Source organism: Pleurodeles waltl, chromosome 7, assembly GCF_031143425.1.
Source record: "Pleurodeles waltl isolate 20211129_DDA chromosome 7, aPleWal1.hap1.20221129, whole genome shotgun sequence".
Taxonomy (NCBI): Eukaryota; Metazoa; Chordata; class Amphibia; order Caudata; family Salamandridae; genus Pleurodeles; species Pleurodeles waltl.
In genome coordinates, this window is record NC_090446.1 from 701,713,361 (window position 1) to 701,732,709 (window position 19,349).

The following is a 19,349-nucleotide window of genomic DNA, read 5'->3' on the forward strand; positions in this document are numbered from 1 at the left end:
AGGCGGTCTTGTGCACCAACTGGTTGTTGGCTATTATGGTAGCCTGACTCTTGAGGGCATTCTGTAGAGTCTCTCGATCGTTTTTTGCCTCTCGTTGTTGTTCTTGCCATACGACCTGGAGGTGGCGTAGTCCTTCAGCCAACCTCTGTATCATGTCTTCGAGGGATGGTTTATTTTCCATTCTTGTCTTCTATCATATGGTCTTCCTCGAGTCTGTCATGCGCATCCCACTTCTGACACCATTGTAAGGGGTCCGTACTACCGATAATGGAAGATGACGACACACGATGTCAGTTGATAGAGGTTTTATTATGTTATAGTTGTTAAGATGGTTTAAAGTTGTTCATTCCGTAGTATGTTTTCCTTTCTCTCTTCTCTCTTCTCTTCCTTCTTCTGGCTTTTCTTTTCCTGGTCTGGAGTAACAGTCTTCTTCCCTTCTCTATTCACTTTCTTCCTCTTTAGGTTGGTCTTTGAATGGGCACCTCCTCGTCATGGGATCTAAGGAATGGCAGGAAAAGAAACCAAAGAGAACGGTAAGTGGCTTTTTCTATCTTCTTTATACATCCTATGGGGGGGGGGAGGTGTGGGAGATGCACCACTAAATGACCAGAAGAATTGTGCCCAATAGTAGTGTGAGACAAATGAACTTTTTCGGATAGGACACATTCCCATAGTTCTAATTCTGCTGTTCATAAAGTGACTTCCGTGCTATTTAAATTTGGGTGAAGCCCAGTGTGAGAAAGTAGCCTCTTTCTAGCCTTGTTACCCCCACTTTTGGCCTGTTTGTGAGTATATGTCAGGGTGTTTTCACTGTCTCACTGGGATCCTGCTAGCCAGGGCCCAGTGCTCATAGTGAAAACCCTATGTTGTCAGTATGTTTGTTATGTGTCACTGGGACTCTGCTAGCCAGGACCCCAGTGCTCATAAGTTTGTGGTCTATATGTATGTGTTCCCTGTGTGATGCCTAGCTGTCTCACTGAAGCTCTGCTAACCAGAACCTCAGTGGTTATGCTCTCTCTTCTTTACAAATTGTCACTAACAGGCTAGTGACCAATTTTACCAATTCACATTGGCATACTGGAACACCCTTATAATTCCCTAGTATATGGTACTGAGGTACCCAGGGTATTGGGGTTGCAGGAGATCCCTATGGGCTGCAGCATTTCTTTTGCCACCCATAGGGAGCTCTGACAATTCTTACACAGGCCTGCCACTGCAGCCTGAGTGAAATAATGCCCACATTATTTCACAGCCATTTTACACTGCACATAAGTAACTTATAAGTCACCTATATGTCTAACCTTCACCTGGTGAACGTTGGGTGCAAAGTTACTTAGTGTGTGGGCACCCTGGCACTAGCCAAGGTGCCCCCACATCGTTCAGGGCAAATTCCCCGGACTTTGTGAGTGCGGGGACACCATTTCACGCGTGCACTATACATAGGTCACTACCTATGTATAGTTTCACAATGGTAACTCCGAACATGGCCATGTAACATGTCTAAGATCATGGAATTGTCACCCCAATGACGTTCTGGCATTAGGGAGACAATTCCATGGTCCCCCGGGTCTCTAGCACAGAACCCGGGTACTGCCAAACTGCCTTTCCGGGGTCTCCACTGCAGCTGCTGCTGCTGCCAACCCCTCAGACAGGTTTCTGCCCTCCTGGGGTCCAGGCAGCCCTGGCCCAGGAAGGCAGAACAAAGGATTTCCTCTGAGAAAGGGTGTGACACCCTTTCCCTTTGGAAATAGGTGTGATGGCTGGGGAGGAGTAGCCTCCCCCAGCCTCTGGAAATGCTTTGATGGGCACAGATGCTGCCCATCTCTGCATAAGCCAGTCTACTCCGGTTTAGGGATCCCCCAGCCCTGCTCTGGCGCGAAACTGGACAAAGGAAAGGGGAGTGACCACTCCCCTGACCTGCACCTCCCAGGGGAGGTGCCCAGAGGTACTCCAGTGTGCCCCAGACCTCTGCCATCTTGGAAACAGAGGTGTTGCTGGCACACTGGACTGCTCTGAGTGGCCAGTGCCATCAGGTGACATCAGAGACTCCTTCTGATGGGCTCTTACCTTTCTTACTAGCCTATCCTCCTTCCTAGGTAGCCAAACCTCCTTTTCTGGCTATTTAGGGTCTCTGCTTATGGGGAATTCTTCAGATACCGAATGCAAGAGCTCACCAGAGTTCCTATGCATCTCCCTCTTCACCTTCTGCCAAAGGATCGACCGCTGACTGCTCAGGACACCTGCAAAACCGCAACAAAGTAGCAAAGACGACTACTGCAACCTTGTATTGGTTCATCCTGCCGGCTTTCTCGCCTGTTTCCTGGTGGTGCATGCTCTGGGGGTAGCCTTCCTACTTCTTGCACCAGGAGCTCTGAAGAAATCTCCCGTGGGTTGACGGAATCTTCCCCCTGCAACCGCAGGCAACAAAAGACTGCATCACCGGTCCTCTGGGTCCCCCCTCAGCACGACGAGCGTGGTCCCTGGAACTCAGCAACTCTGTCCAAGTGACTCCCACAGTCCAGTGACTCTTCAGTCCAAGTTTGGTGGAGGTAAGTCCTTGCCTCCCCACGCTAGACTGCATTGCTGGGTACCGCGTGATTTGCAACTACTCTGGCTCCTGTGCACTCTTCCAGGATTTCCTTCGTGCACAGCCAAGCCTTGGTCCCCGACACTCTAACCTGCAGTGCACAACCTTCTGAGTTGTCCTCCGGCGTCGTGGGACTCCCTTTTGTGACTTCGGTGGACTCCGGTTCACTCCTCTTTCAAGTGCCTGATCCGGTACTTCTGCGGGTGCTGCCTGCTTCTGTGAGGGCTCCCGGACTTGCTGGGCGCCCCCTCTGTCTCCTCATCCAAGTGGCGACATCCTGGTCCCTCCTGGGCCACAGCAGCACCCAAAAACCCTAACTGCGATCCTTGCAGCTAGCAAGGCTTGTTTGCGGTCTTTCTGCGTGGGAACACCTCTGCAAGCTTCTTCACGACGTGGGACATCCATCCTCCAAAGGGGAAGTTCCTAGTCCTCTTCGTTCCTGCAAAATACCAAGCTTCTTCCATCCGGTGGCAGCTTCCTTGTACCCTCAGCTGGCATTTCCTGAGCATCTACCCACTCTCGACACTGTCGCGACTCTTGGACTTGGTCCCCTTTTCTTACAGGTACTCAGGTCCGGAAATCCACTGTTGTTGCTTTGCTGGTGTTGGTTTTCCTTGCAGAATCTCCCTATCACGACTTCTGCGCTCTCTGGGGGTTGTAGGTGCATTTTACACCTACCTTACAGGGTCTTGGGGTGGGCTATTTCTCTAACCTTCACTGTTTTCTTACAGTCCCAGCGACCCTCTACATGCTCACATAGATTTGGGGTCCATTCGTGGTTCGCATTCCACTTTTGGAGAGTATGGTTTGTTTTGCCCCTATACCTATGTGCTCCTATTGCAATCTACTGTAACTTTACACTGCTTGCATTACTTCCTTTTGCTATTACTGCATAATTTTGGTATTGTGTACATATATCTTGTGTATATTTGGCATCCTCATACTGAGGGTACTCACTGAGATACTTTTGGCATATTGTCATAAAAATAAAGTACCTTTATGTAGCCGGGTCTCCACGACCACGCCTACCTCTGCCGCGGCCTGGCGCCTCGCCTGCGTCACACCGGACCAACTCGCGCGTTCCCATGGAAACATGGGAATGCCGCCTGACGTGTACAAGGGACATTTCCGGAGTCCCGGAGCAACAGAAAAGACGGACTTGGGAGACGGAAAGGAGGAGGAGTTTCCTTTGGAGACACCGAGGGAGAGAGACGCGAAAGAGACGCCGAAACCGGAGCTGGAAGACCCGCAAGTCCTGGGAAAACGCGAAGAAGGGGGAAATCGGACCCCTGAGACGAGCGCTTGCCGCCACGACCCTGGAGGGTCATGGCTTGCTAAGGTACGGTCCTTGTTGCAAGGACAGGGAAGAACGATATTACCACTAACAAAAGAGGGAGGAGGAGGGGAAAGGGAGGGGAGTGGAGAAGAGAGCACGTCTAAAAGAACCCAGAGGGAAGAAGAAAAGACATAAAGCAATAAACTCTACGGGGCCAGCACTAGCGAGGTGTTGAATGTCATTAGTTTGGTTTTGCCCTTATACAACCTCACTATCTGGCTATCTTTGGTCACTTACCCTATCCTTCCACACTTCCCCTGCATGAGTGCACATAATCAACCCCAAAATAACCCAAAAGACTTACCTTTGTTTCCTGCTGTGTTTGTGTTTCCGGTTTCACCTGGGGCCCAAGAACTGCCACCATCGGAAGACCTAGAAGAAGAGACTACAGGGACAAGAGAAGAAGAAGAGAAAATTAACTGAGTGTAGGAAGTTGGCTCAGTATGCACTATTTCAAAGTAAGGAATAGTATGCACAGAGTCCAAGGGTTCCCCTTAGAGGTAAGATAGTGGCAAAAAGAGATAATACTAATGCTCTATTTTGTGGTAGTGTGGTCGAGCAGTAGGCTTATCAAAGGAGTAGTGTTAAGCATTTGTTGTAGGCATAAATGAGGCACACACACTCAGAGACAATTCCAGGCCAATAGGTTTTTGTATAGAAAAATATATTTTCTTAGTTTATTTTAAGAACCACAGGTTGAAATTCTACATGTAATGCTTTGCATGAAAGGTATTGCAGGTAAGTACTTTAGGAACTTTGAATAATCACAATAGTATATATACTTTTCGAATAAAACACATATAGCTATTTTAAAACTAGACACTTAGTGCAATTTTCTTTAGGAACTTTGAATAATCACAATAGCATATATACTTTACGAATAAAACACATATAGCTATTTTAAAACTAGACAGTGCAATTTTCACAGTTCCTAGGGGAGGTAAGTAATTGTTAGTTGTTGCAGGTAAATAAACCACCTACGGGGTTCAAATTTGGGTCCAAGGTAGCCCACCGTTGGGGGTTCAGAGCAACCCCAAAGTTACCACACCAGCAGCTCAGGGCCGTTCAGGTGCAGAGTTCAAAGTGGTGCCCAAAACACATAGGCTTCAATGGATAAGGGGGTGCCCCGGTTCCAGTCTGCCAGCAGGTAGGTACCCGCGTCTTCGGAGGGCAGACCAGGGGGGTTTTGTAGGGCACTGGGGGGGGACACAAGTTAGCACAGAAAGTACACCCTCAGCAGCACGGGGGCGGCCGGGTGCAGTGTGCAAACACACGTCGGGTTTTCAATTGGAATCAATGAGAGACCAAGGGGTCTCTTCAGCGATGCAGGCAGGCAAGGGGGGGCTCCTCGGGGTAGCCACCACCTGGGCAAGGGAGAGGGCCTCCTGGGGGTCACTCCTGCACTGGAGTCCCGATCCTTCAGGTCCTGGGGGCTGCGGGTGCAGAGTCTTTTCCAGGCGTCGGGATCTGTGAAGCAGGCAGTCGCGGTCAGGGGGAGCCTCGGGATTCCCTCTGCAGGCGTCGCTGTGGGGGCTCCGGGGGGGGGGCAACTCTGGCTACTCACGGTCTCGTAGTCGCCGGGGAGTCCTCCCTGAAGTGTTTGTTCTCCACAAGTCGAGCCGGGGGCGTCGGGTGTAGAGTTGCAAGTCTCACGCTTCTGGCGGGAAACGCAGTCGCCTTGAAGTTGCTTCTTTGGAAACAAAGTTGCAGTCTTTGGTGAACAGGGCCGCTGTTCTCGGGAGTTTCTTGGTCCTTCTAGAGCAGGGCAGTCCTCTGAGGATTCAGAGGTCGCTGGTCCTGGGGAAAGCGTCGCTGGAGCAGTGTCTTTTAGAAGGGAGGGAGACAGGCCGGTAGAGCTGGGGCCAAAGCAGTTGGTGTCTCCGTCTTCTCTGCAGGGTTTTTCAGCTCAGCAGTCCTCTTCTTCTTAGGTTGCAGGAATCTGAGTTCCTAGGTTCAGGTGAGCCCCTAAATACAGAATTTAGGGGTGTTTTTAGGTCAGGGAGGGCAGTAGCCAATGGCCACTAGCCCTGAGGGTGGCTACACCCTCTTTGTGCCTCCTCCCAAGGGGAGGGGGTCACATTCCTATCCCTATTGGGGGGATCCTCCATCTGCAAGATGGAGGAATTCTAAAAGTCAGAGTCACTTCAGCTCAGGTTGCCTTAGCGGCTGTCCTGACTGGTCAGTGACTCCTCCTTGTTTTTCTCATTATCTCCTCCGGCCTTGCTGCCAAAAGTGGGGCCGTGGCCGGAGGGGGCGGGCAACTCCACTAGCTGGAATGCCCTGTGGTGCTGTAACAAAGGGGGTGAGCCTTTGAGGCTCACCGCTGGGCGTTACAGCTCCTGCAAGGGGGAGGTGATAAGCATCTCCACCCAGTGCAGGATTTGTTACTAGTCACAGAGTGACAAAGGCATTCTCCCCATGTGGCCAGCAACATGTCTCGAGTGTGGCAGGCTGCTAAAACCAGTCAGCCTACACGGGTAGTTGGTTAAGGTTTCAGGGGGCACCTCTAAGGTGCCCTCTGGGATGTATTTTACAATAAAATGTACACTGGCATCAGTGTGCATTTATTGTGCTGAGAAGTTTGATACCAAACTTCCCAGTTTTCAGTGTAGCCATTATGGTGCTGTGGAGTTCGTGGTTGACAGACTCCCAGACCATATACTCTTATGGCTACCCTGCACTTACAATGTCTAAGGTTTGGCTTAGACACTGTAGGGACACAGTGCTCATGCACTGGTGCCCTCACCTATGGTATAGTGCACCCTGCCTTAGGGCTGTAAGGCCTGCTAGAGGGGTGACTTATCTATACTGCATAGGCAGTGTGAGGTTGGCATGGCACCCTGAGGGGAGTGCCATGTCGACTTACTCGTTTTGTCCTCACCAGCACACACAAGCTGGCAAGCAGTGTGTCTGTGCTGAGTGAGGGGTCCCCAGGGTGGCATAAGATATGCTGCAGCCCTTAGAGACCTTCCCTGGCATCAGGGCCCTTGGTACCAGGGGTACCAGTTACAAGGGACTTACCTGGATGCCAGGGTGTGCCAATTGTGTAAACAAAAGTACAGGTTAGGAAAGAACACTGGTGCTGGGGCCTGGTTAGCAGGCCTCAGCACACTTTAAATTCAAAACATAGCATCAGCAAAGGCAAAAAGTCAGGGGGTAACCATGCCAAGGAGGCATTTCCTTACACAACCCCCCCCCCAAACGAAAGAGGATGAGACTAACCTTTCCCAAGAGAGTCTTCATTTTCTAAGTGGAAGAACCTGGAAAGGCCATCTGCATTGGCATGGGCAGTCCCAGGTCTGTGTTCCACTATAAAGTCCATTCCCTGTAGGGAGAGGGACCACCTCAACAGTTTTGGATTTTCACCTTTCATTTGCATCAGCTATCTGAGAGGTCTGTGGTCAGTTTGAACTACAAAGTGAGTAGCAAAGAGGTATGGTCTCCGCTTCTTCAGGGACCAAACCACAGCAAAGGCCTCCCTCTCAATGGCACTCCAACGCTGCTCCCTGGGGAGTAACCTCCTGCTAATGAAAGCAACAGGCTGGTCAAGGCCATCATCATTTGTTTGGGCCAAAACAGCCCCTATCCCATGTTCAGAGGCATCTGTCTGCACAATGAACTGCTTGGAGTAATCTGGAGCTTTTAGAACTGGTGCTGTGCGCATTGCTTGTTTCTGGGTGTCAAAGGCCTGTTGGCATTCTACAGTCCAGTTTACCTTCTTGGGCATTTTCTTGGAGGTGAGTTCTGTGAGGGCTGTCACAATGGATACATATCCCTTCACAAACCTCCTATAGTACCCAGTCAAGCCAAGGAATGCCCTGACTTGAGTCTGGGTTTTTGGAGCTGCCCAGTCCAGAATAGTCTGGATCTTAGGCTGGAGTGGCTGAACTTGGCCTCCACCTACAAGGTGTCCTAAGTAAACCACAGTTCCCTGCCCTTTCTGGCATTTGGATGCCTTGATAGAGAGGCCTGCTGATTGCAGAGCCTTCAAAACCTTCTTCAGGTGGACCAGGTGATCCTGCCAGTTGGAGCTAAGGACAGCAATATCATCAAGATAAGCTGCACTAAAGGACTCCAAGCCAGCAAGGACTTGATTCACCAACCTTTGGAAGGTGGCAGGGGCATTCTTTAAACCAAAGGGCATAACAGTGAACTGATAATGCCCATCAGGTGTGGAGAATGCTGTCTTTTCTTTTGCTCCAGTGGCCATTTTGATTTGCCAGTACCCTGCTGTTAAGTCAAAGGTACTTAAGAATTTGGCAGCCCCTTATTTGTCAATCTGTTCATCAGCTCTAGGAATGGGATGGGCATCTGTCTTGGTGACAGAATTAAGTCCTCTGTATTCCACACAAAACCTCATCTCTCTCTTTCCATCTTTGGTGTGAGGTTGGGGGACTAAGACCACTGGGCTAGCCCAGGGGCTGTCAGAGAGCTCAATTACTCCCAATTCCAGCATCTTGTGGACTTCCACCTTGATGCTTTCCTTAACTTGGTCAGACTGTCTGAATATTTTATTTTTGACAGGCATGCTGTCTCCTGTGTCCACATCATGGGTACACAGGTGTGTCTGACCAGGGGTTAGGGAAAAGAGCTCAGCAAACTGCTGCAGGACTTTCCTACAGTCAGATTGCTGTTGGCTAGAGAGGGTGTCTGAATAGACCACTCCATTCACTGAGCCATCTTTAGGGTCTGATGAGAGGAGATCAGGGAGAGGCTCACTCTCAGCTTCTTGGTCCTTATCTGTTACCATCAACAGATTTACATCAGCCCTGTCATGGAAGAGCTTTAGGCGGTTCACATGGATCACCCTCTTGGGGCTCCTGCTAGTGCCTAGGTCCACCAGGTAGGTGACCTGACTCTTCTTCTCTAGCACTGGGTAAGGGCCACTCCATCTGTCCTGGAGTGCCCTGGGAGCCACAGCCTCCAAAACCCAGACTTTCTGCCCTGGTTGAAATTCAACCATTGCAGACTTTTGGTCATACCAAAACTTCTGGAGCTGTTGGCTGGCCTCAAGGTTTTTACTTGCCTTTTCCATGTACTCTGCCATCCTTGAGCGAAGGCCAAGTACATAGTCCACTATGTCTTGTTTAGGCTCATGAAGAGGTCTCTCCCAGCCTTCTTTAACAAGAGCTAATGGTCCCCTTACAGGGTGGCCAAACAGAAGTTCAAAGGGTGAAAACCCTACTCCCTTCTGAGGCACCTCTCTGTAAGCGAAAAGCAGACATGGCAAGAGGACATCCCATCTCCTTTTGAGTTTTTCTGGGAGCCCCATGATCATGCCCTTTAATGTCTTGTTGAATCTCTCAACAAGACCATTAGTTTGTGGATGATAGGGTGTAGTGAATTTATAAGTCACTCCACACTCATTCCACATGTGTTTCAGGTATGCTGACATGAAGGTGGTACCTCTGTCAGACACCACCTCCTTAGGGAAGCCCACTCTGGTAAAGATACCAATGAGGGCCTTGGCTACTGCAGGGGCAGTAGTCGACCTAAGGGGAATAGCTTCAGGATACCTAGTAGCATGATCCACTACTACTAGGATGTACATATTTCCTGAGGCTGTAGGAGGTTCAAGTGGACCCACTATGTCCACACCCACTCTTTCAAAGGGGACCCCCACCATTGGAAGTGGAATGAGGGGGGCCTTTGGATGTCCACCTGTCTTGCCACTGGCTTGACAGGTGGTACAGAAGACACAAAACTCCTTAACTTTCTGGGACATGTTGGGCCAGTAGAAGTGGTTGACTAACCTCTCCCATGTCTTGGTTTGTCCCAAATGCCCAGCAAGGGGAATATCATGGGCTAAGGTCAGAATAAACTCTCTGAACTCCTGAGGCACTACCACTCTCCTAGTGGCACCAGGTTTGGGATCTCTTGCCTCAGTGTACAGGAGTCCATTTTCCCAATAGACCCTATGTGTTCCAGTTTTCTTGCCATTGGACTCTTCAGCAGCTTGCTGCCTAAGGCCTTCAAGAGAGGGGCAGGTTTCTTGCCCCTTACACAACTGTTCCCTTGAGGGTCCCCCTGGGCCCAAGAGCTCAACCTGATAAGGTTCCAGCTCCATAGGTTCAGTTCCCTCAGAGGGCAGAACTTCTTCCTGAGAAGAGAGGTTCTCTTTTTGGTGTTGTGTTGCAGCTGGTTTCCCAGCTGGCTTTCCTTTTCTCTTGGTAGGCTGGGCCCTTTTTCCAGACTCCAGCTCTACTTTTTCACCCTGTGCCTTGCACTGTGCCCTTGTCTTGACACACACCAGTTCAGGGATACCCAGCATGGCTTTTCAGTTCTACCTCAGCCCATGCTGAGGACTCCAGGTCGTTTCCAAGCAAACCGCCTACTGGGATATTGGAGGAGACCACCACCTGTTTCAGGCCATTGACCTCTCCCCACTCTAAAGTTACCATTGCCATGGGATGTACTTTAGTTTGATTGTCAGCATTGGTGACTGGATAAGTTTGTCCAGTCATGTATTGGCCAGGGGAAACCATTTCTCTGTCACCATAGTGACACTGGCACCTGTATCCCTCAGGCCTTCTACACTTGTCCCATTAATTAAGAGCTGCTGCCTGTATTTTTGCATGTTAGGAGGCCAGGCAGCCAGTGTGGCTAAATCCACCCCACCCTCAGAGACTAATGTAGCTTCAGTGTGAAACCTGATTTGCTCTGGGCACACTGTTAATCTCACTTGGAGACTAGCCATTCCAGTGTTAGCTGGAGTGGAGTTAAAAGTGGTTATTTTCTTGGGACAGGCCTTGTCTCCACTTTGGTGTCCAGGCTGATTACAGCTACGACACCAGGCCTTTTTGGGATCAAAGTTTTTACCCTTGTACCCAAAATTGTTTTGTGAAGAGGCTCTGTGCCCACCCTCCTGTGCAGGTTTTTGGGGGCCTGTAGAAGACTCTTTACTATTTTTGTTTTTGGCTGTCTCACCACCCTTCCCCTGGGGAGGTTTTGTGACCCCTTTCTTTTGGTCACCCCCTGTGGAAGTCTTGGACACCCTAGTCTTGACCCAATGGTCTGCCTTCTTTCCCAATTCTTGGGGAGAAATTGGTCCTAGGTCTACCAGATGCTGATGCAGTTTATCATTGAAACAATTACTTAATAGGTGTCCTTTCACAAATAAATTGTACAGCCCATCATAATTACTTACACCACTGCCTTGAATCCAACCATCTAGTGTTTTTACTGAGTAGTCTACAAAGTCAACCCAGGTCTGGCTCGAGGATTTTCGAGCCCCCCTGAATCTAATCCTATACTCCTCAGTGGAGAATCCAAAGCCCTCAATCAGGGTACCCTTCATGAGGTCATAAGATTCTGCATCTTTTCCAGAGAGTGTGAGGAGTCTATCCCTACACTTTCCAGTGAACATTTCCCAAAGGAGAGCACCCCAGTGAGATTTGTTCACTTTTCTGGTTACACAAGCCCTCTCAAAAGCTGTGAACCATTTGGTGATGTCATCACCATCTTCATATTTAGTTACAATCCCTTTAGGGATTTTCAACATGTCAGAAAAATCTCTGACCCTATTTAAGTTGCTGCCACCATTGATGGGTCCTAGGCCCATCTCTTGTCTTTCCCTTTCTATGGCTAGGATCTGTCTTTCCAAAGCAAATCTTTTGGCCATCCTGGCTAACTGGATGTCCTCTTCACTGGAGTTATCCTCAGTGATTTCAGAGTTGTTGGTCCCTCCTGTGAGGGAAACAGCATCTCTGACTATTATGTTTGGAGACAATGCTTGAGAGGCCCTGTTCTCCCTAAATAGGACTGGTAGGGGGGAATTTTCCTCCAAGTCACTATCTTCATCCTCTGTGTTGCCATCCTCAGAGGGGTTGGCTCTTTCAAACTCTGCCAAAAGCTCCTGGAGCTGTAGTTTGGAAGGTCTGGGGCCCATTGTTATTTTCTTTAATTTACAGAGTGACCTTAGCTCCCTCATCTTAAGATGGAGGTAAGGGATGGTGTCGAGTTCCACCACATTCACATCTGTACTAGACATTATGCTTCTAAAAGTTGGAATACTTTTTAAGAATCTAAAACTAGTTCTAGGTTCTAATTCAAACTTTTCACAAACTTTTAAACTCTAAAAGAAATGCTAACAGGGACTAACACAAGGCCCTAGCAGGACTTTTAAGAATTTGGAAAAATAGTTTAAATTGCAAAAATCAATTTCTAATGACAATTTTTGAAATTTGTCGTGTGATCAGGTATTGGCTGAGTAGTCCAGCAAATGCAAAGTCTTGTACCCCACCGCTGATCCACCAATGTAGGAAGTTGGCTCTGTATGTGCTATTTCAAAGTAAGGAATAGCATGCACAGAGTCCAAGGGTTCCCCTTAGAGGTAAGATAGTGGCAAAAAGAGATAATACTAATGCTCTATTTTGTGGTAGTGTGGTCGAGCAGTAGGCTTATCAAAGGAGTAGTGTTAAGCATTTGTTGTACATACACACAGACAATAAATGAGGAACACACACTCAGAGACAATTCCAGCCAATAGGTTTTTGTATAGAAAAAATATATTTTCTTAGTTTATTTTAAGAACCACAGGTTCAAATTCTACATGTAATATCTCATTTGAAATGTATTGCAGGTAAGTACTCTAGGAACTTTGGATAATCACAATAGCATATATACTTCTTACATAAAACACATTTAGCTATTTTAAAAGTGGACACAGTGCAATTTTCACAGTTCCTGGGGAAGGTAAAGTAATGTTAGTTCTTGCAGGTAAGTAAACCACCTACGGGGTTCAAATTGGGGTCCAAGGTAGCCCACCGTTGGGGGTTCAGAGCAACCCCAAAGTCACCACACCAGCAGCTCAGGGCCGGTCAGGTGCAGAGGTCAAAGAGGTGCCCAAAACACATAGGCTTCAATGGAGAGAAGGGGGTGCCCCGGTTCCAGTCTGCCAGCAGGTAAGTACCCGCGTCTTCGGAGGGCAGACCAGGGGGGTTTTGTAGGGCACCGGGGGGGGACACAAGTCCACACAAAAAGTACACCCTCAGCAGCGCGGGGGCGGCCGGGTGCAGTGTGTAAACAAGCGTTGGGTTTCCAATGGGAGTCAATGGGAGACCAAGGGGTCTCTTCAGCGGAGCAGGCAGGCAAGGGGGGGCTCCTCGGGGTAGCCACCACCTGGGAAAGGGAGAGGGCCTCCTGGGGGTCACTCCTGCACTGGAGTTCCGATCCTTCAAGTGCTGGGGGTTGCGGGTGCAGGGTCTTTTCCTGCCGTCGGGATTTTAGAGTCAGGCAGTCGCGGTCAGGGGGAGCCTCGGGATTCCCTCTGCAGGCCTCGCTGTGAGGGCTCAGGGGGGACAACTTTGGTTACTCACAGTCTTGGAGTCGCCGGGGGGTCCTCCCTGTAGCGTTGTTTCTCCACCAGTCGAGTCGGGGTCGCCGGGTGCAGTGTTGCAAGTCTCACGCTTCTTGCGGGGATTGCAGGGGTCTTTAAATCTGCTCCTCTGAAACAAAGTTGCAGTCTTTTTGGAACAGGGCCACTGTCCTCGGGAGTTTCTTGTTCCTCTTGAAGCAGGGCAGTCCTCTGAGGATTCAGAGGTCGCTGGTCCTGGGGAAAGCGTCGCTGGAGCAGGTTTCTTTAGAAGGCAGGAGACAGGCCGGCAGGACTGGGGCCAAAGCAGTTGGTGTCTTCTTTCTTCTTCTGCAGGGGTCTTTCAGCTCAGCAGTACTCTTCTTCTTGTAAGTTGCAGGAATCTAAATTCTTAGGTTCAGGGGAGCCCTTAAATACTAAATTTAAGGGTGTGTTTAGGTCTGGGGGGTTAGTAGCCAATGGCTACTAGCCCTGAGGGTGGGTACACCCTCTTTGTGCCTCCTCCCAAGGGGAGGGGGCCACAATCCTATCCCTATTGGGGGAATCCTCCATCTGCAAGATGGTGGATTTCTAAAAGTTAGAGTCACTTCCGCTCAGGACACCTTAGGGGCTGTCCTGACTGGCCAGTGACTCCTCCTTGTTATTCTCATTATTTCCTCCGGCCTTGCCGCCAAAAGTGGGGCCGTGGCCGGACGGGGCGGGCAACTCCACTAGCTGGAGTGTCCTGTGGTGCTGGAACAAAGGGGGTGAGCCTTTGAGGCTCACCGCCAGGTGTTACAGCTCCTGCCTGGGGGAGGTGTTAGCATTTCCACCCAGTGCAGGCTTTGTTACTGGCCTCAGAGTGACAAAGGCACTCTCCCCATGGGGCCAGCAACATGTCTCGAGTGTGGCAGGCTGCTAGAACCAGTCAGCCTACACAGGTAGTTGGTTAAAGTTTCAGGGGACACCTCTAAGGTGCCCTCTGGGGTGTATTTTACAATAAAATGTACACTGGCATCAGTGTGCATTTATTGTGCTGAGAAGTTTGATACCAAACTTCCCAGTTTTCAGTGTAGCCATTATGGTGCTGTGGAGTTCGTGTTTGACAGACTCCCAGACCATATACTCTTATGGCTACCCTGCACTTACAAAGTCTAAGGTTTGGCTTAGACACTGTAGGGGCACAGTGCTCATGCACTGGTGCCCTCACCTATGGTATAGTGCACCCTGCCTTAGGGCTGTAAGGCCTGCTAGAGGAGTGACTTATCTATACTGCATAGGCAGTGTGAGGTTGGCATGGCACCCTGAGGGGAGTGCCATGTCGACTTACTCGTTTTGTCCTCACCAGCACACACAAGCTGACAAGCAGTGTGTCTGTGCTGAGTGAGGGGTCCCCAGGGTGGCATAAGATATGCTGCAGCCCTTAGAAACCTTCCTTAGCATCAGGGCCCTTGGTACCAGAGGTACCAGTTACAAGGGACTTACCTGGATGCGAGGGTGTGCCAATTGTGGATACAAAAGTACAGGTTAGGGAAAGAACAGTGGTGCTGGGGCCTGGTTAGCAGGCCTCAGCACACTTTCAATTCAAAACATAGCATCAGCAAAGGCAAAAGGTCAGGGGGTAACCATGCCAAGGAGACATTTCCTTACAAAGGGGCTATGTCTGGTAGAGGCCTGTTCATGTGATCTTATGGCATACAAGACTAATGGGAGCTTCCGGTCCCAATCTCGCCCGATTCGGAGACCGTTTTCTTTAATAATGTTTTTATGGTGCGGTTGTACCGTTCCACCAAACCATCTGTCTGGGGATGATACACTGAGGTCTTGATTTGTTTGATCCCAAGAGTCTTACAAATATTGGTCATTAAAGAAGACATGAAAGGTGTTCCCTGATCCGTCAGGATTTCACGGGGAAACCCGACTGTAGCAAAGAAAGTAATCATAGCTTGGGCTACGTTTTTAGACGTCATAGTAGTAAGGGTATAGCCTCAGGGTACCGGGTGGCATAGTCTACTAGGACTAGAATATAATTGTGACCTTTGGTGGGTGGGAGAAGTGGTCCTACTAAGTCCATGCCAATCCTGGAAAAAGGGACTTCAATGATAGGTAAGGGTTGGAGGGGTGCTTTCCTTTGGGGTCCAGGATCTATAAGCTGACACCGGGGACACTGGGCACAGTACCGTTGAAGTTGTGCGTACACTCCGGGCCAATAAAATCTCCTTAACAAATATTCTTCAGTCTTCTCCCTACCATAGTGTCCCCCTCCCGGCTGATTGTGGGCCAAGAAGAGTACCTGTAGGCGATAGGGCTCAGGTACTACTAACTGTCGTTTCTCGACGTTGTCGCGTTTAACGATTTGGTAAAGGAGATTCTTTTGGACAATGAAGTACGGACCCACCTCATTAGTAGACTCTGGTTTGTCCGTTCTCCAGGCATTACGGAGGAGGGATCTTCTCGCTAACTGACTCTGAAGGAAGGAGAGGGAGCTGTAATATTGGCCACTACCTTTTCTATGTTCTTTTCTCTTTCGAAATTCCGATACTGTTGTTTTATCTGTCTTTTTTCTCGTCGGGTAGGCTTAGGACGACATGGATTGTCCTCTATATAGCTACCGGAAAACGGGTCCTCCGCCCACCAGGAATCTGAGGCTATTTGAGATCTTACCGTTTTTAACATCTCAGAGAACCGTATGTAGTCAATTCCTAATATACAATCCTCCACCAAGCGATCCATAACCCCCACGGTAATAGGTCATGTTGTCCTTCCCATTCTACTCGCACAATGGACGGGGGTAATTGCCTTTGTCTCCGTGTATGCAGCATATAGATACCCATTGGTGTGTGGGTTGTCCCGATAGACTTATCACATCAGCTCTTATAACGGATTGGCTACATCCAGAGTCTACCATAGCTAGGAGTGTTTTCCTGTTTACTTTAACTTCTTGTCTGTATCTGGGATCTCCCCCTCCTGTGCATAAGACTCTTCCCCTCATGACTCCAATCTCCATGGGTTCAGGTTTATCCCCTTTCTGGGGGCATATTCGAGCTATATGCCCCCATTCCCTACAGCTATAACACTGTGGCTGTTGCATAGGCGGATTGTCCCCGAGTTTGGGAAACCCCGGTTCTTCTAAGGTTTTCCTGGGAAAGCTTCTTAGAGATATGGCTGGGGTTCTACTAGGTGTCTTAGGGTTCAAACTTTTGAATTCGGTCGATCTGTGGTAAGCACAAGCTAAGTCTACGGCCATGGCTGTATTGACATTAGGGTGTTGGCGTATCCAACTCCGAGTGGAGGGTGGGAGGGATTCTAAATATTGTTCCAGGATCACCGCCTTTATAATGTCTTCCCTCTCTGTTCCTATAGGCCCCAGCCATTTTATCCCCAGGTCCTTTACTTTATAATAAAATGTTCGGGGGTCTTCCGTAGGTCCCCATTTTATCTTCCGGAACCTCAGGCGGAAATACTCAGTCATGACCTACTCTCTCCAATATGCTCTTTTTAATGTCTTTGTATGGAGTGGTACCATCCGGATTTGCGGCTTGATATGCAGTTTGGAGGATGCCTGTCAGTAATGGCGCTATATAGTGACCCCAACGTTTCTCCGGCCATTGGGCAGAAGAGGCCACTCTTTCAAAGTTGGTAAAGAAAGCATTGGGATCCTCTCCGTCCTGGTACTTTTGAAGAACTGAGCTTGGCACATTAGGGTGGGCCTTCCTAGCTGCAATTGTGTCAGTGAGCTTTTGGAGGGCCGTTTCATGTACTAATTGATTATTAGCCATAATGGTGGCTTGGCTCTTTAACGCACTCTGATGGGCCTCCCATACTAACTGAAGGTGACGCTGCCCTTCAGCTAACTGTTGGATCATGTCCTCCAGAGTGGGTTTTTCCCCCATTTTCACCTTGGGTTGGTCCTATTATCGCACTCTGTTAAATCCCACTTCTGACACCACTGTGGCAGTGGGTGTGGCGATAATAAGGATGAGGCTCGGGATGGTTGTGAATGGTGATTTTATTTAAATTTGTAGAGGTGTGAGATAGTCTTCAGATTTATAAGGCCTGTGGGTTCTACGCGCTAAGTGGTTTCTTCTCTTTTCCAAGGTTTCCTCTTGACTGGCGGAGATATTCGTTGGGTGACTCCCAGGTATACCGAAAACAAGAGGAACGGAGATATGGGTGAGTCTGGGGTTTTTGAGGTGCGTTTAGTATTAACATGATGAAAAGAATGGGAGAGAGAGAGAGAGAGAGAGAGAGAACCATCCCCTAAGATAGTGTGATGAGTTGTAAGTCAGAATGTAAAAGAGTGGTCACCAATGAGTGTCTTCGGAGGGACAGATTTTATCTCTGAGGTGCTCTTATGGTTTGGTGCTTTTAATTCCTTCTTTCTATTACTCTAAACTCACATTCTTCTAATTCCCCTCTATAGGGTTACTGTTCCTTACTGTCCTTCTTCCTCCTTTCTAGCGTTCCACTCCTCTTCCCTCTTCCCTATAAATTCCCTCTCCTCTCCCTGTAGTTTCCCTCCCCTCTCCTCTCTTGGCATCCCTCTCCCTTTTGGCCAGAAACTGTCCTTTAGATATCTCTGTACCTGGTTGAGCCACGTCCCTCCTGGGACGTGGCGGAGTTCTCGCTTTTCTATTTCCTCTCTGGCTTCAATTCGGTCTTTGGTGCTTGGGTGTGTAGCATCTCTCTAATTCGATGTTTCTTCTGCCTTCCCAAATCCTCCTCTCGGTTTTTCCTCCGCTCTCTCGGCGTCTTCCTCCTCCTCTACTACGCACCGCGCGCGTAGTCCATCGTCTATTTTTACCGCGTCAGGAACCCGGATATCCAGGTTCCATGTGAGGCTGGTGGTGTCTATGTTGCCATGACGCCCGGGCAGGGCGTTGCCATGGAGGGAGAATCGGGACTCCGTTCCCGATTCTGTTCGTAGAGTAGCCGGAGCATCCGTCTGCCAGCTACAATCACAAAAATAAAAATGATAAAATTGATTAAGGTGGTTAATTAGCATCATATGAAATAAAGAAATATAAATACAATAAAACCAACAGATAAGTTATCTATCCTGAATAAACTATTTCCTATGATTGATTGCATATTGAATAAAGTTCCCTACCTTTTAACATGCTATCATACAGGACAGTAAATATAACAGAGCTTGCTTATGTAGTCTTACTGTAGTTTCTTTAAAAAACGGTAGTAACACGCATTTCCTTATGCTGGGATAGAATTTACAAAACAACATAAAGTGCAAAGTGCAAAGTGGACTGTACAGGAATGACATCACAAGGCATGACGCATAGCTAACAGGATCTGGGAAAGCAACTATAAAGTGCAGAATGCTTAACCTCCGCCTGCTCAACAAAACCCTCAAGAAGTTATTATTTATTCAGACAAGGTAATGTTCCATGCCAGGTCAAGAGGCTGTACTTTTTGTAGATTCTATACAATGCCTATTAGTTCTTGACCACCTTCAAAAGCAGCTTTTTTTCTTGTAAGCTGATGAAAACATCTCAAGGCTAGTATGAAATTCAAATGTGCCCATGGTCTTACTGGTATTCTTAACATACATTAACCATGGAATTTTACAAACTTTGTCCCTCATTACAACATTGGTGGTAAATCCCGCTTACCGCCGTGCAGAAGACCGCCAACACACCGCTGCGGCGGCGGAATTCCGCTACAGCTATTATGACCCACAGCTCGGAATCTGCCAAAATCTAGACACCCACACAAGTCCACCACACCAAAGGTCAGTGATAAACTGGCGATAACAAAACCTCCACCGTCATGCCAACAGGAATACGCCCACACTATCACGACACTATCAAGACGAATCCATGCAGCAGTCTTTCAACCACGGGATTCCATTGGAGGTACACACCGCTGTGCTCAAAATACACACACATTTACAAAACACAATCACATTGGACAATTCAAAATACACACACCTGATATACATACACACCCCACACCCACACACCTAATCCAATATAAAGCACACACCCACATCACCCACAAACCCTTATGACCGGAATTGCTAAAGAAAGCCAGAGAGAGACACCACCATCAGCAAACTTGCATCCACAGGCACACTACACCATCACTCACACAACATCCACGCACCTCACACAACACAC

General features: G+C 48.8%; 1 long non-coding RNA gene across 1 annotated transcript; it reads right to left on the reverse strand.

Moving 5' to 3' along the window:
• Positions 1-353: 353 nt before the first annotated feature.
• LOC138247307 (uncharacterized) lies at positions 354-18,146 on the reverse strand. The gene is made up of 3 exons (XR_011194426.1): positions 17,801-18,146; positions 4,228-4,308; positions 354-498 (listed from the first exon to the last, which is right to left on the reverse strand). It is a non-coding gene; the product is annotated as an uncharacterized lncRNA (long non-coding RNA).
• Positions 18,147-19,349: the final 1,203 nt, after the last annotated feature.